This window comes from Rattus rattus, chromosome 3 (assembly GCF_011064425.1).
Source record: "Rattus rattus isolate New Zealand chromosome 3, Rrattus_CSIRO_v1, whole genome shotgun sequence".
NCBI lineage: Eukaryota > Metazoa > Chordata > Mammalia > Rodentia > Muridae > Rattus > Rattus rattus.
This window is the reverse complement of record NC_046156.1, coordinates 63739895-63763266: the sequence shown is the minus strand read 5'-3', so window position 1 is coordinate 63763266 and position 23372 is coordinate 63739895. Positions and strand designations below refer to the sequence as shown.

At 48.6% G+C, this 23372-nt stretch overlaps 1 protein-coding gene across 2 annotated transcripts in view; it reads right to left on the bottom strand.

The window, feature by feature from the left end:
- The window catches only part of Il6r (interleukin 6 receptor), a 48630-nt gene that overhangs the window by 24122 nt on the left and 1136 nt on the right, over positions 1 to 23372 (bottom strand). The window lies entirely within an intron of this gene.

The following is a 23372-nucleotide window of genomic DNA, read 5'->3' as shown; positions in this document are numbered from 1 at the left end:
GAGCTACACTGTGAGACCTTGCCATAGAAAAAAGAAAGAGTTGGGCCTAGTGGTGCCTTTAGCCCCAGCAACATCCCTGCATTTGGGAAGCAGAGACAGGGGTTGGATCTCTGAGTTCCAGGCCAGCCTGAGCTACACAGAGAAACCCTGTCTTAAAAAACCCTAAAGAGAGAAGGGGGTGCAGGGGTGGGGAGGAAGGAAATGAAAGAAAAGAAAACAAACAAACCTTCAAGGACCTGATCCTGCCCGCAGATCTAAGATCCTAAGGCTCTACAGGGCCCAGGGTGCCTTCTTGGCCTCTGAAGCCTCCTGTCAATGCCCAGGAAGATCTGAGCCACTCCCTCCCTCTCTCCCTATGCTCTGCCCGTCCTGATACTCCCCTTTCCTTCCCCATGCTAGCCCCACAGCAGAACATTGTGTGTATTTCAGGGCTCAGCCTCGACACCCTTTTCCAAATGTGTTCTCCATTCCCAGTTGAGTTAAAGCTCATGCTTGGGCCGTCTTCCCAACCGTGTCACCGCGACTCACTGCCATACAACCAAATCCAAATCTGTCTACCACAAGACTTGAGGCACAGGGCCAGCGAGGTGGCTTGGTAGGTTAAACTCCTTGCCATGCAAGTCGGAGGACCTGAGTTGGACAAAGAGAACCAGCTCCCAATAGCTGTCCTCTGAACACATGTGTGCTGTGGCAAGCCCGCAAAACACACACATGCACCATACGCACGCAATAATAGCATCATTACTTTTTATTACTAAAAGACAAAAACACTAAAAATAAGCTGGGGCGTGGTGGCACTCGCCTTTAATAACAGCACTCGGGAGCACTCTGGGACAGACTGCACAAGTTCCAGGCCAGCCTGGGCTACAGAGCAAGTTCCAGGACAGCCAGGGCTATGTAAAGAAACCTGTCTCCAAAAATCCAAAATATACATAAATGAACAAATAAATAAGAAATAAAAGAGAACCACTTTTCTAAGTTAGACAGAGACAGGTGGACAGACAGACAGACAGAGACTGACTGACTCAGGCACCATAGGGACAAGCACCCTGTTTTACCTCAGTGTCTAGAATGGTGCCTGGCACATGGCAGCCACCCTTTTGCAACTGACGAAAGCACAAGTGAACTTATTAAGAATTCACCTAGGGATGAATGTCAGGTTCTCAAGCGGGAACCCAACATTCACAAATGCTCAGAAGTCTCAGCACGACCTCCTGCACACTGGCCCATTTTACACGCGGTAACCAACATTGAGAATTACTGGGAGCAGGGAGAAAAGAGCCAAGGCTTTGGACTCTCTGCTCCAATCAGAACCCTACATACCCACCACCATATAAACACCTAGGCACAGATGTTTTTATTTTAGGGACCAATTTGGGAAGTAAATACTACCAAATATATTCTTCATTCCCTGAAGAAGAAAAAAACCATAGTCTACACTTAAGGAAAACAAAGATTGAAGACTCAGGGAACACTGAGGCAGGCATAGTGATTCGTGTCTATGCTCCATTTGGGAGCCTGAGGCAGGGAGATCACCAAAAGCTTAACGCCAGCCTGGGACTCTCAAAACAGACTAGAGGGGCAAATCCACTTTTTTCTTAGTACAGGTTATAGATTATAGACTCACAGAATCTATGACAGATAAATAGACAGATAAAACGAGACTTGTATAAAAGTAGTCCCACTGGCTGAGGAAACAGAATCTAGGGAACATGGCCTTTTCAGGTTAGGATTATGTGGCCCTTCAAACCTTGTTATCAGCAAGGGTTAGCATCACATCTGGCCAAGGACTCGGAGAAGCCAGCTGCTGCCAGTGCCTGACCTCACAGCCACCCATGTGCTCCCGACACTGAGGATAAGCACAAGACTCTGTCTTTGGCCTTTGAGGCCTTCTTGCTTGGCCTGTGTATGAGTTCCCCCATACGCTATCCTCAGTGGCCATCAGAGGGGGGTGGGGGGTAAGTAAACTGCAAACATCAAGCCAGGGCAACCTGACCGTGTTCAGATACACTGCATCAGAGAAGCAGGCCTTCCGCCTTGCTACACAGATGTCCTTCATGCGAGGGAGGATGTTCTGATAGGTGCAATGTCAGAACGGTGGCCACTGTTTCCTCTCCACCTCCAGAGTCTTGGACTTAAAGGTGAAAAAAAAAAAATGGCAGAGGCTGGAGAGATGGATGAGTGGTTAAGAGTGACAGCATCTCTTCCAAGGACCCAAGTTCTGTTCCCAGTACCCACACCGGGCAGCTCACAACTGCTATAACTCTTGCTAGTCTCAGAAAGAACACACACAGTCGCCTACACTTACACCAGTGGTTCTCATCCCTCCCATACTGTGAACCTTCAATCCTCATGTTGTGGTGACCCCAACCATAAAATTATTTTCATTGTTACTTCATAACTGTAATTTTGCTACGGTTATGAATCATGATGTAAGTACTTTTGGAGATAGTGGTTTGCCATAGAGGTCACTGACCCTCAGATTGAGAACCACCAACTTACCAAGACACACGAATAAATAAAAATAAAACAATTCTTTAAAAAAAAAAATAGCCAGACATGGTGAAGAACACCTTTAATCTTATTAGAGTCTCTGTAAGCTCCGGGACAGCCGGGATTTCAAAGTCAGACCTTGTCTCAATAAGAAAAAGTCAAATAAGATAAAATAAAATAAAAATAGCATGCTACCTTGTAAGTAGGTGAGATTGAGGAGGCTCCCTAGACTTCTCTGTCCCACAGTAAGGAAGGAAGGCCCTCCCTCTGTCAATCACAACCCAAGGCTCCAATATGGGGCAGAGACAGGTCTGGGCACCAGAGAGCCCCGCCTGTGAGAAATGCAGCCTCTGGGGCAGACTCCACACAGTGCTCAGAGGAATAGCCTGAGAGATGACCCCAGAGCCTGAGAAGCCCAAACCTAAGGTGCTAAGGGGACTCTTGGGAGCCCTCTTTCAAGAGTCTCAAAAGTCCTTCATTCTTGCAAGCATTCGTACACATTCTTCAAAGACATTCTTTTAGCATTTCATTGTTCTGCAATTGTTTTACACACTCTTGAACATATGCAAATTAATATATGTAATACTCATAAGAATTATGAAGCATAAAATGCCCCAGAGATTCCCCTGAAACTAGAACACTTGTTATCTCTGAGTGGCTCTAGTCCCCAGATCTACAACTTCCTGTCCTATATGTACTTTACAATTGGCAGTTTGTCCTCCTTTACTTTAAAACATTTTATTACATTATTATATTACATTATCCATCCATCCACCATCCATCCATCCATTCACCCATCCATTCACATCATCCATCCATCCACCCATCCATATCCATCCATCCATCCACCCCCATCCATCCATCCACATCCATCCATCCATCCATCCACCCATCCCACCCACCCATCCACCCACCCACCATCCATCCATCCATCCACCCATCCACCCATCCACCCATCCATCCATCCATCCATCCATCCATCCATCCATCCACCCATCCACCCATCCACCCATCCATCCATCCATCCACCCATCCATCCATCCATCCATCCATCCATCCATCCATCCATCCACCCACCCACCCATCCATCCATCCACCATCCCATCCATCCATCCATCCATCCATCCATCCATCCATCCACCCATCCACCCACCCATCCATCCATCCATCCATCCATCCACCCATCCATCCATCCACCCATCCATCCATCCATCTATTATGGAGGGTTGCACTTGCCCTGGCACATGTGGAAGTCAGAAGACAATGTGTGGGCATTCTTCCCTTCAGTCATGTAGGACCTGGGGATTGAATTCATATCATCAGGCTAAGCAGCAACCATCTTTACCTGCTGAGCCATCTTGCTAGCCCTCTTCCTTCCCTACTTTAAGAAGTAAGTTGGTCACCCATGGGCCCCTTCCTCTTTTGTTCCTTTTGGTCTCTGAGCTTCATATGCATTCTCCTGTGCTGTGCTGTTTTCAGTCCTGTTTCCACAGTGCGTGGGTGTCATTTGCTTACTCTCACCTCAGTTTAGTATTCCATTATCTGAGGTTTCAACTTGTTTCCAGTGCTGTGGTGTTTGAATGCAAATGGCCCCATAGGCTCAAGAGTATGAATGTTTGGTCCCCAGTTAATGGGACTGTTTGAAAAGGATCAGGAGGTGCGGCCTTGCTGCTGGGGTGTGGCCTTCTGTGGGTGTGGCCTTGTTGGAGGTGTGGCTTTGTTGGAGGAAATGTGCCAATGAGGGTGGGCTTTGAGGTTTCATCTCCCTGCTATCTATCTGTAGATAAGGATGTCAAGCTCTTAGCTGCAGCTCCAGCACCATGCTGGCCTATCACCACGCTTCTCACAATGATGGTCTTGGACTTACCCTCTGAAACTGTAAGCATACCCCAGGCTCTCCTGTATCCCAGGCTAGCCTCAAACTATATAACTGAGGATGACCTTGAAACCCATGTCTGCACCTCCTGAATGCTGGGTTACAGGTGTGTGCTCTCCTGCCTGGCCTGAATGAGGTGAAGTTTAGCAGGTCCAGTGGTCCTACTATTTAATGTATCTTTATTCTCCCCCTCTTATTTCCTCTGGACAAAGCTCACGTCTATATTTTGAACATGTAGGACCTTAGATAGAAATACTGACCAAAGGGGCTGGAGAGATGGCTCAGTGGTTAGGAGCACTGTCTGCTCTTCCAGAGGTCCTGAGTTCAATTCCCAGCAACCACATGGTGGCTCACAACCATCCGTAATTGGATCCGATGCCCTCTTCTGGTTTGTCAGCAACAGAATGCGCATAAACATTAAATAAATAAATCTTTTTTAAAAGGAAAGAAATACTGACCAGAGAGAATCTCTGCTGGCAGGTGGCTCCACTGCAGTGTTGGCAGTAGCCGTCTGCAGCCGAAGAGCAAATATCAGAAGTCACAAGGCAGCCTGGGAGCACCAGTGCACCACAGATGAAAGTCCGACACCATGGATAGCTCACACTTTCTTTGGCATTTGTTCAGGCCACTGTCCTTAACTAGTCATGGGTACAAGATGTTTGGTCAACCACAGGCAGGCCACATACAGAATAAGACTCCATAAGATTAGAACTGCAGTAATTCTGGTGCAGTTCATGGCCAGTGACGTAGCCATCATGAGGTCACACCACGGCATGACATGCACGTGTCTGCAGCGCCGCTGGCATGGACCAAGTTACTGAGTCAGACAAAGGTATAGCACAGGGGCCAGGTAAGGCCAAATAATAGGGTTATAAGTATGTTTACTTTAGAATGTACTCCTATTTCCTTTTTTAAGTTTTAGCCAGACCTACTGCTATACTTTTGTCTTAGATAATGTTTTATTGCTGGAAAGAGACACCACAACCAAGGCAACTCTTATAAAAGAAAGCATTTTTTTTTCTTCTCTTTTCTTTTTTTCGGAGCTGGGGACCGAACCCAGGGCCTTGTGCTTAAAAGAAAGCATTTAATTGGGGGCTTGTTTATAATTTCAGAGGGTTAACCCATTACCGTCATATCGGAAAGCAGACCTACTATGGCACTGAGAGAGAGAGAGAGAGAGAGAGAGAGAGAGAGAGAGAGAGAGAGAGCGAGACCTAATCCTTCCCAAACAGTTCCACTAGTTGAAGACTAAGTATTCAAACCCATGATCCTACTGGGGTCCTTCTCATTCAAACACCAAATGCCCTAACCCAAATACTTTAGAGGTGGAGCAAGAGGATCAGGGGTTCAAGATCATGAGCTTCTGCAGATCCGGTTCAAGGCCATCCTGGGTTAACTGAGATTCTCTCTCAATAAACCAAAAGCAGCAGGCCAGTGGGAGGGCTCAGTTTGTAAAGATGATTGCACAAAGGCCTAACAATCTGAGTGTGATCCCTGGATCCAAGATGGCAAGACTGAACTAAATCCTCAAATTTGTCCTCTAATGTCTAATGTGTGTACATCTATGTGCATTGTTCACACACATACACACATAAGCATGCTGACACACACACACATGCGTATGCACACAAGTATGCTCACACACATGTGCACACACACGAGCATGCTCACACACACATATGCACACACATGAGCATGCTCATACACACACATGTGCACACACATGAGCATGCTCACACACACATACACATACAGTATTTTTTTTAAATGCAAGTGCCTGTAATCCTGTGCTAGGGGACTGGAGACAAGAGGATCTCCGGGGCTCACTGCTTAGCTAGTCCAGCTGAATTGGCACGCTCCAGATTCAGTGAGACACTGTCTAAAATAAAAAAGCCTGAGGTGGCGAGAGCCAATGGGATGGCTCAGCTGGTAAAGCACTTACTGGCAACCCTGAGAATCTGTGTTTGGCCCTTAGAATCCACACTGTGGGAGGCGAGAGCCAGCTCCTCAAATTTACCTCCATGTCCATGCCGTGGAATATGTGCACCCACACTCAATAAATAGATGTGATTTTTTTTTCCCTACAACAGAGTTTTTCTGTAGGGTCCAGGCTGTCTTGGAATTCACTCTGTAGACCAGGCTGGCCTTGAACTGGGAGATCCCACCCACCCACCCACCCCCGTCTCTGCCTCTGCCTCCTGAGTGCTAAGATTACTGCCAGGCTTTAGATATGATTTGTTTTAACTGACAAATGAATAAATAAGGTGGAAAGTGACTAAGGAACACACCCTAGGCCAACCTCTAGCCTCCACATACATGTGCATACAAATGCCCACACACACAATTTTAAATAAAATAATAAATGTTGCTGTAAAAGTGTATACCACGTTATGCTGGCCAAAGATACATCTGCTTACCTAGTATCAAGAGGGCCACATCAAGTGACTGACCAAAACATCAAGGATTGTGTAACTCTGTCTGCACACCAACAAAGCCATCGGACAGCACATTTCTCAGAGCACGTCCTCATTATGAAGTGGTGCATGACTGTCTACTCAGATCAGCACGCAGCCATGACGTAAGCCTGTAAGATCCTATTTGCCTCACCCCAGGGAACACAGTGGTGCTCCTTCCACACTTGTCTGAAACAGGACTCTGACGAACAAGGTCTCCACACCACACTCCCAGAAGCCCCGCTGGTCGATGGCACGGTGGTCCAAGCAGAGTCCTCCATAAGGCGCAGTGGTCAATCCCTGCACTGGGGTCCAGCCCTTCTGCTCCTGCCCTTGTCAGTTCCAAGAAAAATGTTCCTCTGGCCACTTCCCTATCCCTTTCCCTCCCAATAGAAACCTCTGTATGGTTGGTGACTGCATTGGCCAGGACTGTTCAGTTACTACCCTTGCAAACTGCGGCTAATGTATTCAGGTAACTGGGAGAAACACCACCCCCTCCTCCCAAACAATCTTTTTCCTTTCCACAAAAGCAGAGCCAAAAAGATCAGCACAATAGTAACTTCCTCCGACAGGGAACTTGACTAATGGGCTTCCGAATCTTTAAAACTAAGTCACTGGTTTGTTTCTTTCTTTCTTTTTTTAAATCAGGAACAATTAATTATAAAACCCATCTGTAAATGCTGCTTCAAAACATATTTCTTCTGACATTGAAAAAAAAATGCTGTGTTAACTTTGATTTCAGAAGCATGGTGTACGTTCTCAACAGGGAGGCCAGGACAAAAGAGCTCAGTGCCAGTCCAAAGGGACAGCCTGACCTCCCACCCACCCACTGCTCTGCCTCCCGACTCAGCTCAGTCAGCCTTTAGGTCCTGACAGTGGTCAGACAGCAGCCTCAGGGAGCTGGCGGGTGGCTTTTTGAAATGGAGGAACTGAAAGTCCTGGAAGCGCCCTCCCTGGATCCCTGTCTGCCCAGCCTGAGGATGGAATACCAGTGACTTCTTTCTCTATCTTTTCCAGTAGCTTTGCTATGTTTGCTTTGTTTTCTGAGACAGAGGGGTAACTACATTCCCCAAGCTGGCCCTGAACCCCTGGCTGAAGAGACCCTACTGCTTCAGTAGGAACGGGACAATAGGCATAACACCAATTTGGCTCATTAAAACCAAGGTTTTAAAGAGTCTTAACCTGCTCCTATTTTTTTTCTTTAAACAAAGACTGCATACTGATCCCAGGCATTACGTGGGGTGGGGTGGAGGGGATGGGGGTGTGCAGCATGCACGGAATCCTGGTGACGCAGCGGACTTAAGGCCGGCAGGTTCTCAAACACTTTCAGACCAGAGTGTCCACCCCACCCTTGCCCTCACCCTCAGCCCACCCTTCCCAGCAGGTTTGATTCTGGAGGGAACACAAGAAGCCATCTTTCCTCTGTCTGGAGGTCTCCTGCTTTGAAAGTGCCCAGGAATCCACCCCATTGGAGAAGGCACGGGAATCAGGTGGGTGCGAACTCGGGAACACCCTTCCTATGAGACTGGCCCAGGGACCACAGGCTCCCTCCCAGGCCCTGCAGGCAGCGTGGGGTGTGGCAGCTGCTACACGGATGAAATTCAGCAAAAAACACACAACATCTGCCCTTGAGCAACTGCTCAGCCCGTGACAACCAGTCAGCAAGCTCAAGCCTGTCCCCTCCTGAACAATTCAACATTTTTTGTGCAGCGTGGCACACAAGGCCACACATCTCCACTAGGAGAGACTCCTGTCAGCTCCTGAACGTTTCTTCCATGCCGTGTTCTCCCCACCTCTTCCGTACCGCTATCTTGTTCAATCTCCAGATTCCTGGGGGCCTTAAAAGAACCCATAATCCTGGCTAGTCTGAAATAAAATGTTCCTGATGCTGAGAACAGGGAGGAGAGATGAATTGTTCTAAAGGGCAAAGAGGAACTTGAGAAAGGCCTTGAAAAACCACTGGGAGTTTGATAAGCAGATTACCCAGCTCATAAAAAGGGAACCATGCATTTAAGGAATTCAGAAGGAAGCCACTGGGGGAACGGCTGGGGTCTGAAGTCTCCTCAAACAGAAAGGAGGGAAAAACCCCACTGAGGAGAGGCATTGTGTGAGATCCTCCAAGAGGATGGGTCAGCGCTTGCACTGCTGACAGAGGAGGCGCCAGCCAAGGTATGTGAGGACTAGGCACCGTTCTGCCTCCCATGCCAGCCTCCATGACAGTGGCCACATCTCTTCCTGCTTCTGTTTCTCCCTGCAATGACCTTGAGAAGGAACCAGCTCCTGGTGCACTTAAGGCATCACAGGCAGGAGAAGAGGGGCATCTGAGGATTGTGAGTCTTCCTGGTCCTTGCCAAGGCATTGTCACATGCACAAAGGAAGGTCCCTGCGTCCCAGGCTCCTAAAGAGACTCTGCAGGGAGGACAGGAGTACCTCAGGTGGGACTAAAATCAGGGAAGAATGCAGAACGTCCCTGCCAGTCTCCCAAAATGTGTCCTTGCCCCCCAGGGCACACGGAGTGTGATCTAGACACAGCTCAGTTGCTGGCTGGCTGGATAGTTAAGGCTTCCACAGCGTCTTGCCTAGTTTTGTTCATTTTTGAGACAGGCTTTTGCTATGTGGCTCTAAGGTGGCCTCAAAGTGATAGTGGTCCTCCTGTCTCAGGCTTCCAAAGGCTGAAATTATAAGCATGTAGCACCTGACCTTACCCATGGGTTATAGCAGTGTGGGGACCCCTAACAGGACCCTTTGCCTTCTCTGAGCAATGAGAGTTGAGACTGTGGTCTGGGGGCCTCTGAAAGCCCTGCTCCTGGTGTCTAGTGCCCTGTCACTCCCCAGTCATTACTTCCAAGAGGCACCTCTGTTTGTCACAGCAATGTCCAACTTGAAACATACACATCATCTCTGTGTGGTTATGGTGTGATCACTGGGTGGGGGTCCGGGACAGTTGATGGCTAGGCCATTCCAGGGCCCTCAGACTGATGCTTCTTTTCTCCCTCGGCCACTCTCGGGGAGGGAAATTCCCATGCCTTCCTTGCTTCCCTGCCTGAGTGGCCTATATGATCTCTCTGGAACACTGGCCCCACAGGTAGACCCACCCACCTCCTACTGAGGACTTTGCAACATAGCTTTGGTGGGGCTCTCTCCATTAGGATAAAGTCTGGTTCCAGAAAGCTGGAGAGCTTTGCTGTTGCCCCAGCTCCTCTCCCTCCTCGTGTAAACTTGCAAATGTCAATAGCCAGAGAGAAAAGTATGCACACGATGACATATTTCTCAACTTCTCCTGAAGCTACTGCTGCTCTTGCCAACAAAAACAAGTCCAGCTTCCTGGCCCTGCTTATGTAAGCAGTGAACCAGCTGCCAGCCTGTCACTGAGGACATGGGCTTCACATGTGCCTGCTAATCCCATCCCACTGCCCCACTTCAGGCAGCCCAAGGAGTGGCTTCCAGCCTCTTGGGTTGCAGGGCATCACAATGAAAGTCCTCTCAAGGTGCTAAAGCCCTCCATCTCAAAGGGGGTGGCTGTGCAACTGGATGGTGTGCAGCTAAGTAATCACCCTGCAGATAGAGACTTTGGGGCCACTCCGTCCTAAATAGGATCTCTTTCCTCGGGGCTCAGGCAGCTATGCAGAAGAGGAGGTGAAGGGACTGTAAGGGTCAGGGGTGTTTCTGAGGAAGCAGTGCCCTCCAGACACAACAGGACTGATGCACACATGAGTTCACAGAACTGGGGCAGCAAGCACAGGGTCTGCAGTCAAGCCTGCTGGGTCCTGGCACTGAGAGGGAAAAATGGACAAAACTCCCTTGTCTAACCAAGAACTGTCTGCTATTAGTACCCTCCTGCGAGGGGGAAAAGTTAGTGTTCTCCAGTGGAGTCTCACTGGGCACCTGACCCACACTTCAGGGTAGACCGCATGTCCAGGAGCAGGTGGCCAACATAAAATGGACTCAAGGGTATTTTATAGACGTTTTTGTCTCATTTAACTTAAGAGTTTTTTAGTTTGGTTTGGTTTGTGCTTACATATTTTGGCTTCTGGTTTTGTGTTATTGCCATTCAAGGCGTTTGTGGTTTTTGGTTTGGGGTTGTTTAGTATTGTTGTTGTTGTTGTTTGTTTGTTTGTTTGTTTTTTAAAGAGGGAGAGAAAAAAAGAATATGGAGTCTGGTGGGTAGGGATGATCTCAAAGTAGTTAAGAGAGAGGAAAAGCGTGACCAGAATATACTGTGTGAAAATGATTTCTTTTAATAAAAACAAAAAGAAAGCAGCCAGGTGGTGGTGGTGCAGGCCTTTTAATCCCAGCAATCAGGAGGCAGAGGTAGGCAGATCTCTGAGTTCCAGGCCAGCCTGGTCTAGTGAGCAAGTTCCAGGACAGCCAGGGCTACGTGCAGAAACCCCTATCTCAAAAAACCAAAAAGTAAAGAAAAATAAAATAATTTTTAAAAGCAAAGGACCAGCGCAACAGAAAAAAAAGAAAAGAAAGGGGATTGGTGTGGAGAGGTTGGAAAGTGTGCAGGGGTTGTCAGGAGCCTGTAGGAACTCATGTCCAAGCAGAAACAGACGCAGACTTAGGTCTGGTGGTGTTAAGCAAGCGCCCAGTGTTCATAGTCACCTCTCCTTGCATTCTCCACATAAGGGTTAGAACCAGTCGCCCATCTTCTGGTGTGATGGTACTTAAGCCATTTTTACAGGATGTTCACTGCACACTGGGCATTTTACTGAGCTCTCAGAAGTCTTGCAGGGACAGGGTGTTGTCCCCACCATTCCCTCCCCTGGTCTCATTGTTGAGGCAACAAGAGTCAGAGAAGTTAAAGAACCAAGTTAGGCACCGTACAGCCCATGAGCCCAACACTCAGGAGGCTGAGACAGGAGAATTGTGAGTTTGTTTAAGGCCAGCCTGAGCTACAGAGTGAGGACCCGTCTTGAAAATGAAATGGGACTATTAAGGAATTGGCTGCAAATCTCATAGCCAGTGTGTGTGTGTGTGTGTGTGTGTGTGTGTGTGTGTGTGTGCGCGCGCGCGCGTGGGTGTTGGGGGGGGGGGGTGGGTGCACACTAGGTATGAGTAAGTTGGGAGAAGCCAGCCACTCTCCACCTGACCCCAAGGATTTCTCTCTGACTCCCGCTCCACACACATGCACACACACACACACACACACACACACACACACACACACGCACACGCACACATTCACGCATGCACATACACATATGCATACACACTACACACAGACATGCATGCACACAAGCATGCACACACGTGCACACATTCCCCAGGCTGCTACCATCTTGTTTCCCTGATCTAATTTCCTCTCCTCTGTTAGCTCCCTTCATACCTTCCCTGCTTCACAGACCTTTGGATGCCTGAGTTCTGACGAAGACAGGTGAGGAAGAGGGAGCCATGTCTTCAGTGCCCACCACACCTAGAGGACCCTGGAGTCCTCTTCCTTTACCCTATACTAACAGCAACTGTATGATACCTCCCCTCTGCCTCTGAATCTCCTGCTCTCCCTAGTAGCCCCATACCTGGGCCTCTTCCCCCTGACTTCTCCAAGACACGGCCTACAGGCTCCAGCCAGACGACGTTCCAGGCTGTGTCATAGCCCTTGCCCTGTTCTGAATCAATTCCCAAACGTTTCTCAGAGTAATGGCTCCTGGCAGGACAGCAGCCCTCAGCCCACTAATGGGCCTGTACTTCTTGTACCTGCTTGTATTTACCTTGTATTTGGCAGAGTCAGTATTTACCTTGACCCAGCCTTCCTCCCCATCTACCCAGTGGACCATACGCCCGTGCGAGGAAGGCCCATGAGAGGAGCTCGTGTGGCCCCACAGAAGAGTAACTCTGGGTGCTGACTCAGACTCATGATGTGACTAACTCCAAAGCAGAAAGACACTGGGTCCCCTGGCTTCTTCAGAGGAAATCAGATGGCCCCAGACCAAGGACTCTCTGAGAGTATGAACTAGTCAGAGGAGAGATACCTGAGAGCAGTCCTGCAGCCCCACAGACATCTGCCCCATCGTAGGCCCTGCCTTCACTGACTCCTCACGGGGACTCTGGTGACCTTGGTCTGGAACCCACTGTGGGGACATGCACAGCAGGATGCAGGTGCTGAGACAGGCGTCACTCAGAAACCTAAGGACTCTTGCAGGGTTCAGACCAGGGTAGCCAGAACTGCACCCTGGGCTCTGGGCTCTGAGTTTGTGCCCACCCCACAGCATCAGCCTCTATAGTTGTACAACATAAAAGGGCTTTTCTTCCCATTTCTGACCTCTGTTAGGATCTAGCCAGGAACCTGGCCCGCAGTCAGGATTTCCGTGTTTCTGGAAGCAGTCAGCAGGAACCTTAAGTATCTCTCTCTTAGGATGTCCCACAGCGAATCTATCCAACTCACCTTCCCCCCAGCTCCCATGCCCACCCCTTAGACAGAGGGAATCAAAGCTCTAGAGCTGAATGCCCTCAGAGGGGAGCCATCCCTCCCCTGCTCACACAGCACCCTGACTTCATCATCGAAGTCAGCAGGCTCCCCTCATCTCCAGAGCCCTTCAGACCCACAGGATGGTCCTGGTATCCCGACAGTAGGTCAGCTTAGCTCAGACAAGATGCAGCATGGGTCCCTCAAAAAAAGAAAAGAAAGACCTTGTCACATCCAGGATGGACTTACAACAAATATCCTGAGCTCAGGGTTGGGGAGGACAGAGGCCAAGCAGCATCAAAAGGGTGTGACGGCTAAGGTAGACATTGGCCAGAGACCGAGCTATGCCTACCAACCGTGCTGGGAACAGTGCAGACCGCAAGGATCAAGGACAAGGATGGCCCCAGGAGGCCTTCCTAGGGAATCTAATGGGTGGCCAGGTGGAGCCTGTCTCAGGAAACCACAGACCTCCCTCGTCACCCCTCCCTGCCCCTCTCTTCTATGCAGCCTCCATAGGTCTTGCTGTGCCCTGGCCACCAGCACCCAGACATGGGAGTCAGCAGTGTTTGGAGCACAGTGCCTGGCTGCACACTCCCTCCGCAGCTACTGGCCCGAAAAGGTCCTCTGCCGGCCCAGCTCCTCCTGTCTGCTGACTTAGGGCCTGCTGCTCTTTCCCCAAGATTCTAGTGGGATGGAAGGAGCCACAGCTCAGTGCCCCTCTCCAGGGTCCCCATGACCCCCTCGTGAGACCAATCTGGCTCCTGGTTGCTGCCATTTTTGTGAAAAGAGAGAGAAGGAAACAGAAGGCTGCCAAGCACTGTTTTGTAGCCTTTGATAAAGAACAATATGGGAGAGAGTCCTGGGGTCAGCAGGATGGCTCAGTCAGCAAAGGGCTGCAAGAGGACGAGCTTGGTCCAGTCAGCCCAGCAGAATCGATGAGCCTCCATTCAATGAAATCCATCTCAAAAACGGTGCAAAAGCATGGAGGAAAGACCCCCAGCAGTCTATCTAGTCTATCTTTGGCTTTTACATGCACGCCTGTACTCGTCTCTGCATACACATGTGCACACACCTATAGCAACATGCATACATGTAACACACATGCACACACATACATATCTACACATACATGCATACACACACATACACACACATAAACTTAGGCAGACATACACATATATACATACACACATGCATACACATAACCACACATGTGCACACATATACACATACATTTATACACACATGCACACACATGCATACACATATGCATGCATACACATACACACACATACATACACACATACATATAATTTTTTTTAAATATAAAGGAAAGAATTTAGAGCTGTTGAGATGGCTCCGTGGGTAAATGCACTAGTGACACAACCTTGTGACTTGGGATTGATCCCCAGAACGCACATAAATATGGACAGAGAGAACTGACTTTACAAAGTGGTCCTCTGAGCCATTCAGTCATACAGAGTAACACCCTACCCTGGTGCTGGCATTTGAACCCAGGAATTTGAGCATTTTGAGCACACCAGGCAAGTGATCTACCATTGAGTTATATCCCAGATCAATGTTTTAATTATGTCTATATAATATGCTATAAATTGGGCAGGACTAATCTCTCTCTTTTTTTGCCTTTTCAAAAATTTCCTTGCTATCTTGACTTGTTTACTTTTAATCAAAGTTTACATTTAAACTTTAGAATCAACTTTATGTGTGGTATGTGTGTATGTGTGGCTAAGTGTGTGTGTGTCCATGTCCGTGTGTGTGTGTGTGTGTGCGTGTGTGTGTGTGTGTGTGCATGTGTGTGTGTGTGGTTATGTGTATGTATGTGTGTATGTGTGTTTTGTATGTGTGTGCTTATATATGTATGTGTGTGTGTACTGATGCCCATGAGTATGGGTATCCACAGATCCCGGAAGAGGACATCATCAAGTCCCCTGCAGTGGGAGCTACAAGCCGCTGGAAGCCACCCATCATGGGTGCTGGCAGTTTGATCCTCAGCATCAGCAGTGTGCTCTCCTAACCACTGGGCCATCGCTCTGTCTCTTTAAAACATACACAGTATCTAGGTTTTGGAGACAGGGTTTACACTGTAACTTGGCTGGCCATGAATTCCAAGTCATCCCATTTCTCAAATGTTAGATGTATAGGTGCAGTTTTTTTTTGTTTGTTTGTTTGTTTTGTTTTTAACTCTTGAAAAAGAAGAATCTCCTAAAATGATATTGGCGTGAAGATCTCACTAGATATGACACAAACTCAGAGGACATATAAACTCAACTATAGCTTTAAGAAAAATCTTGCTGAGAATGGTGGGCCATTCCTGCAATCCCAATACTCAGGAGGCTGAGATAGGAGGTTTGGAAGTTTGAAGCTAGCCTGGGCTACACAGCAGGACCTTGTTTCAAAAACAAAATGAAAAAAGCAAAAACCATCTGTGTGGGGGGAAAAACAAAAAACCTTTGCAATCAAAACAATAAAAGACAAACTGGAAGATATTTACAACTTGTATCAGAGAAGACTGTGTTCCTTTACATAGTAAGAGCTTCCGTAAACAATTGGAAAGAAGTTCACAGCTCAGTGAAAATGAACAGCATAAGCAGGCAGATTATGCAAATAAGTTATGAAATGCCTGCTGCACAGGGAAGCGCCCATCCAGCCTCACCCAGAGAAGCTGTGTGCAAAGAACACAGACTGTTTTGTGCAGAGACCAGTTTTTTGGTTTTTTGATTTTGTATTTTTGTTTCAGTTTTTTTTTAACTTGTTATTGTCATTTGTTTTGTTTTGTTTTTGAGACAGGGTCTCTATGTAGCCCTGCTGGCCTGGAATTCACTCTGTAGACCAGGCTGGTCTCGAAATCAAGACCCATCCGGTCTGCCTCCTGAGTGCAGGATTAAAGGTGTGGGCCACCCTGCTGGGCCAGATGACATTTCAGTAGCACACTGATAGAGTGTGTGGACATAGGCGTGCTTGTATTTTGCTGGAGCACAAATTCACAACTTACAAAGCTCGTGGCATCATTGTGTAAGAGGGCTACTGAAATCATTCCCCACACTGTCTGCATCAGCAATGTGGGGTGTGGCAAAATGTCTATCTGAAGAGATTGAGTGTGGGTGAATAGCTCGGCTGGCAGCATGCTTGCCCTTCAAGAGCAAGGCCCTTGTTTCCGTACTCAGAACCTAGGGGAGGGGCTCGGCAAAAAAAGCGGATATATTCATATAATGAAATATCTAAAGTGAATACATAAGTCAACTCTGTTTAGGTGGCACATGTCTCAATCCCAGAGTTTAGGAAGCAGAAATGGGAGGATTATTGCAAGCTCAAGGCCATCCTGCTTTACATAGCAAGTTCTGGGACTTTCTACCTCTCCAGCCTTGTTCTTTCCATTCACAGAGCAAAAATAATGACTGTACTCACGTCAAAAATGTTGCTGTGAGGGTAACATTCATATCTGAGGTGAAACCCTCAGTGCTGCTTTCAGAACACACCTAATCTCCCCAATCTGAGCTACTGTGTGAACTGTATTATTAACTTCTGCCTCCTTCCCACTCCTGTGACGAAGCCTCCCCCTCTACTCAAGACAGGTGTGTAGGATCAGCAGCAGTCGAGCCCCTGCCCTGGTTTGTTTCAGTATCAAAACTACTGTTACATCTTTGGAAGTCTAAAATAATGTTCCCAGAGGCTCCTGGGCAGGCTCACCCGAAAGCCCAGGTGCCTCTCCTGGAGACGGAAGAGTGGAATGTGCTTACAAAACCTTCCCTAGACTAAAAGTGATGTGAATGGATACTGAGGGGCCGCTGAGAGACCACACTGGCTTAAATCCACATCACGGCCTGGAGTGTTTTCTTCAGTTCTTAGGAGAAAGCAATGGGGACTTCCTGGGGGCAGGAAGGGATCATCTGGGTCACACTAATCAGGACACTGTCCCTAAGTCTCTAATGACAACACTGGGAAGAGAAATGACCTTGTACCTGTGCCCTGGAAGAGTTGTGATTGTTGACAATATACATACAATAAAAGGAGGGGCAGAGGAAAGGGCTTAGTCCATAAAGCTGGCCACACAAGTAGGAGTTCAGGCCCCCGGCACTCGTGTGGAGCACAAGGGCATGTGTCTGAAGTCCAAGTGTAGGGGCAGGGACAGAGAGAATCGGATTCCCCAAGCTGGCCGGCCAGCCAGAGAGACCCTGTCTAGAAAAATAAACCAGAGAACAATAGAAGACACCAGTGGCCATGTCTGGCTTTCACATGTGTGTATTGTATATGACCTCCACATATATGTGCACATATGTGCTTGTGAACCTGCCTGTGTATACACACACACACACACACACACACACACACACACACACACACACACACACACTATAAAATAAAAACTCAAAGCGTAGGCTCAGACCTTGCTCTGTCACACCCTTGCTGTATGATCGTGGGCAGTTTCTGAGGCTCTCTGGACCTCTTTCTCCTTTTACTTACTCAAGGACTCTGCCCCACCAGTTTTAACTTCTTTCAATCATTTTGTCTCTGGAGCCTTCCCATCAACATACAAAAGCCCACGTATTTCAATAATCTTTTTTAAAATCCTCACTTTAGCCAACAAATACGCTCTGAAATCTCAGAGGAGCTGACAAAACCTGTGTCTTCCTGACTGTTGGTCAAGCCTGGGTCAACCTGCCTGACTTTTCAGGAGTATTTGAGGAGGAGCAGTCCAACCAGATGGTTGGCAGCACACACTTTTAAACCCATTGCTCAGGAGGCAAAGGCAGACAGATCTCTGAGTTCAAGGCCAGCCTGGTCTACAAAGTGAGTTCCAGGACAGTCAAGGATACAGAGAGAAACCCTATCTGAAAAAAAACAAAACCAAAAACAAAAGAGAGTACTCCACTCATGGGCACACTGTCCCCCGGGTTCTCAGAGCACCAACCCTCCTTACTGCTGTCCTGCTCACTGGCCTCATGGTCACAGTCCTCCCTAATTCTGCCTCCTCTGAGCAGAAGGCTCCAGAACCTCAGCTCCAACCCGTCCCGCTGGCTGAGCTTGGTAATTCTGTAAGTTTAAAGTAACATCTGGCCAGATGCAATCTCAGCACTCAGGAGATAGAGCCAGGAAGATCTTTGTGAGTTCGAGGCCAGCATGGTTTACACAATGAGTCCAAGGCCAGTCTCAGGGGGTACACAGAGAAACTGTTTGAAGAAGAAACGGGGGCGGGGCTGTAGAGGTATCCACCTGTAGGTGACTCTCAAGTTCAGGTCTCATTCCCAAGTTGCTGCTGACTCCTCAGGATCCATAGGTGTTTCTCACTCCCATTCTCTCCCCACCCACCCCCACTTCCGGGGGTCTCATGCAGCCTAAGCTGGCCTTGAACTTCTGCCTTTCTCTGTTGAATACTGTGATTACAAATCTGCAGTCCACCAGACCTGCTTTAGCATCCTTTCTTGGTTGTCCTATAGATGTCCCAGTTCCCGCATGCCCCAGAACGACCTCTGATCCACTCCTCCGACACCACGGGCTGTCCTGTAGCTTCCCTGCCCAGCCAAGAGCCGGCCAGCAGCGCTCCTCTCCCCTAAAGCTGCACTGTTGTGCCAAGGGTCTGTCACGGTTTCGCAAATGAAGTTGCCACTCAGAACCACAGTTACTGTAACCACCACAGAAAGGGAAGCCCAAAGAATGATTTTCTGGAAGGAGATGGGGAGAGAAGTGAGTCAGAGAGCAGGCCCTTGGATTCGGGCCTCAGGAGCACCCTGTGCTAGAGACCGCCAGGCAGAGCTGACAAGAGACGAGTGGGGTGGCGAGAGCTGCTGAGGTTCTAATGCACCAGCAGCGCTGGGACTACAAAGATGGTGGCTCGCTGGTTTAGAGTTCCTCCTGAGCCCACACCTTTAGTTCCATCACCTGAGAGGCAGAGGCAGGAGGACCTCTGTGCATTCGAGGCCAGCCTGGTCTACACACAGAGTTCCAGGCCAGCCAGGTCTACATAGCGAGACTCTGTCTCCAAAGACAGGGAGCTCTTTCTGAGGACCAGGAATTGATCCCCAGCACCCACATGATGACTCACAACCATCTGTAACCCCAGTTCCAGAGGCTCCAATGCCCTCTCCAAACATAGCCTACAAGTGGACCATAGACCCTCATGCAGGCAAAACACATAAATGAAAAAAATAAAAATCAAGGATTTCTGTTTCCAAGGGGGCCATATAGTTTCTAAATATTTCCCTTCTTCCCTGCTATCTCTTATCCCTTATAATAGTTTCTGCAACACAGTAGGAATTCAAAATACATTTTTAAGACTGGCTGGATTCTTAGCCATACACACTTCAGCACTCAGTACCAGAGGCTCCTCTGAGTCTAGCACCTCACTTAGTCCGTCTCACCCTCAGCCACCTGTGAGGCAGCACAGTCATCTCACCACAGCCCCTGGTTTCCGGAACCACCATGTCAGTGCTGGGAACCAAATCCTGGTCCTCTGCAAAAGCAACAGGTGATCTTCAGTGCTGAGCCATCTCTCTAGTCCCCTCCAAGTTAATTCATATTCATTCTCTCTCTCTCTCTCTCTCTCTCTCTCTCTCTCTCTCTCTCTCTCTCTCTCTCCCTGCCGTGTGTGTGTGTGTGTGTGTGTGTGTGTGTGTCCTTCCTTCTTTCTTTTCTTCTCCTTTTTTTCTCTAGATGAAAACACACAGTCTCAGACTGGAGAGATGACCCAATAGCTTAGACCAGATGCCTTCCCAGAGGACTCGTTTGGATTCCCAGCACCTCCACAATGGCCCAGAACTGTCTGTAACTCCAGTTCTAGGGCATTCAGCACCCTCTTCTGACACCAGACACTTGTGTGTACACAGACATAAATACAGGCAAAATACCCATACACACAAAATAAAAGTAAATAAACCTTAAAGCCACATACAGTCATAGGAAAGCGACACCTGTTAGATTCCAAAGCCTCGGCCATCACGAGTAAAGAATGATGGATGGAGGAGAAAAAGGGTCGAGGAGGAATGACAAGAGCAGCAGAAAGCTCTGGAAAACACTGCATAGCTCTGTAGACTGGTACTGTCTGACACACCTTGCTTTGGTTATAGGAAAGCTCCGTGCGCAGGTCCGCACAGCCACACTGGCCACCGCTGGCCACTGTGCACTGCAAGTGACAGGCATGACGAAGGACAGAAGTTTGTTCTGCTTTTTTTTATTATTTTATTTTGAGGGTTCCCTCACCCCACCCCCACCCTCACACTCTCTCTGTAGCTTAGGCTGACCTGGAGCTTGCAATCCCCCTGCATCAACTTCCCATATGCAAGAGTTACACCATCAGGCACATCTAGAAATCACCCTTTCTTCCTCTTTCCTGTAGGAGACCAGGCTGACCACCAACTCACAGCAATCCCGGCACCGAGGGCATGTGCCACCTCACACAGCTTTTTCTTACTATATTTATTTGTTTGTTTATGTGCATACACTAGCCATAGTACTTATGTAGAGACCAGAGAAACAACAACCCTTGAGAGGTATCCTACCATCCGGGTGCCTAAATCATCAGGCAAATGCCTTTCTTGACCTGCTGACCCATCTCACCTGCCCGTTTTACTTTTTCTATTAATTTAAGTTTTAATAGCTACCAACCATCACTGGCTCATCTGAGATAGCGTTAGCCCTGGATTCGATCTGGTGACTGAGTTTGTGACACTCAGGCGGGCAGGGAGAGATGAAAGGCTTGCTGAGGGAGGGAACATCTGTTTGCAGCTCTGAAGTTACTTTGTTTACATAACCCAGCTAGGGCCGCACTTGCACTTGCACCCCACACAGTCTGATGCCAGCCAGATGAGGTAGAGAACAGGCAGGCTCCTGTTGCCTTGGGGTCCCAATCAGAATGGTTCCTCTGTCTAGCCGCCTCCCGAGACAATCTGCCCCTGGAGAGTTGGTACCCAGTGTCAAGTCAGAGAGACTGAACTGGCTCTGTCCTCGGGATTTGCTTTTGGCCACATTCAGGATCCTTTTAGGGTGGAGTGTGCATGACGGATCCCACTTGGTCCCCAAGGGCTTTATGGGGAATCCATAAATATGTGTTGCAACGAATAAACAAGGGGCAGAGCCAAGGCGGGGAGAGGCTTCTGGTAACAGGGAGCCTGGTAAGGGAAGAAGGTCTTTTACTCAGTTCTTTTGACCGACCATTTAGGCAGATGTCCTCAAACTAAGCAGTGCCCAGGGATCACAAGGAACAGTTTTGTTTTTGAAAGTGTAGACCTCACTCTCTGCTCTTCTGATGCAGGTTTAATAAATGACCAGGGGTCAAGAATTGTCATTTTTGGTTGGGCACTGTGGCCTTTGATCCCAGCAATCAGGAGGCAAAGACAGACAGACCTCTGAGTTCAAGGCCAACCTGGTCTACAGAGTGAGTTCCAGGACAGCTAGGGTTACCCAGAGAAACCCTGTCTCAAAACACAAAACAAAACAAAACCCTAATGTTTTAAAAATTGTGATTCTTACAAAGATCTAGCCTTCCTAGCTGAAATCTGATGCTAGATAAAAACTTACCCTTCAGAAAAATACTGATTCAGGGTTGGGGATTTAGCTCAGTGGTAGAGCGCTTGCCTAGGAAGCGCAAGGCCATGGGTTCGGTCCCCAGCTCCGATAAAAAGAAAAAAAAAGAAAAATACTGATTCAGGGTGAGGCTAGGAATGCAGGCAGGTTTTGTAGACAGAGAGGTTGCCCCAAAGGAAGTTCAGAAGCCGAGGGATTTAGCTACTTAGGCGTCTTTGATGCTGCATGTTTTCTCTTGCCTTGCAGAAAGGAAGGGGAACTGAGGCCGCCCATGCCCAGCCTGTCCTCAGTCAACAGCGCCTAGAAAGTTTGACCTAGCAGAAGTCTCAGTCTCCGCTGGTCCAGAACCCAGGTGGAAGACACAGGGGGGTCCTAGAAGGCCCTGGAGGAGCAAACTGTAAAGATCCCACCTATTGGTGCTGGAAAGATAGCTCCGCAGTTAAGAGCACTGACTGTTCTTCCCAGGTTCAATCATGCCCTGCACCACATTGCAGCTCACAACTGTAACTCCAGTTCCAAGGGATCTTGCCCCTCACACAGACATGAACACATGGAGGCAAAACCACTAAGGATGATGGATGGAGGTGTGTGAGTGTGTGTGTGTGTGAGTGTGTGTGTGTGTGTCTGTGCGCGCGCCCGTGTGTGCGCTGAGCTATCTCGCCTACCCATATATCTATGTATATCTCCCACCCATGGGTTTCCCCTGGGAGCCATCTCCAGCTGGCCTCACTTCTCTAAAGTCAAACATCTCACAGTCATTTGCTCCACACTTCCTGTTTGATGCTTGTTTCTTGATTGTCACTCTCCAGTTTGTAACTGTGCAAGTGTGGGTGTGGGAGATGGGCCGGGGACTTCTACTTCTCTGCCTTTTCCTTCAGAGCTGGGAGGGCTTTCACTTCCTCCCCAGACTCCCAGTTCTGCCTTCTAAATGCTGTTTGGGTCAGAAGAGCCCACCCACTCCCGTCCTTGGGTGTCCTTTCTGAGCCACAGGAAAACAGAACTCGCTGTCTCCAAAGTGCCTTGCAGCTCCTGAGGAACAATAGGAAGTGGTGGTGGGGCGCTCGGGGCTGTGCTGTGAGTAGTAACTGAGACAGACAGAGAGGCCCTCCCGAGATGGATGAGATGGACGAGAAGGCCTCAGTCCTGCCTGGCACCATGAAGGGCTAAGTGAGGACCTTCTCTTTCATCAGTATCTTCTGCCCCAGAATCCCACCAGATGAGAACGATGCTCTCAGCTCTGCCCACCGGGGATCTACCTACCACAGAGGAACACTGAGACACGGGGGGCTAGGGCTCCAGCAGCTGGGCCTGACAGCTTCCCAATGCACCTTTCTTGATCTCAGGCCGCCCGCAAAGTTTTATGTCAAGCCAGTAGAGGATTAAATATATGTGTAAAATACAGGGTGGTGGTTAATACCTGAAGTCCCAGCACTTGAGAGATAGAGGCAGAAGAGGAGTAAGTTTGAGGCCAGTCTGGGCTATGTGAGACCCTGCCAAGAAAAGAAAGAAAGAAAATATATGGGGTTGGGGATTTAGCTCAGTGGTAGAGCGCTTGCCTAGGAAGCGCAAGGCCCTGGGTTCGGTCCCCAGCTCCGAAAAAAAAAAA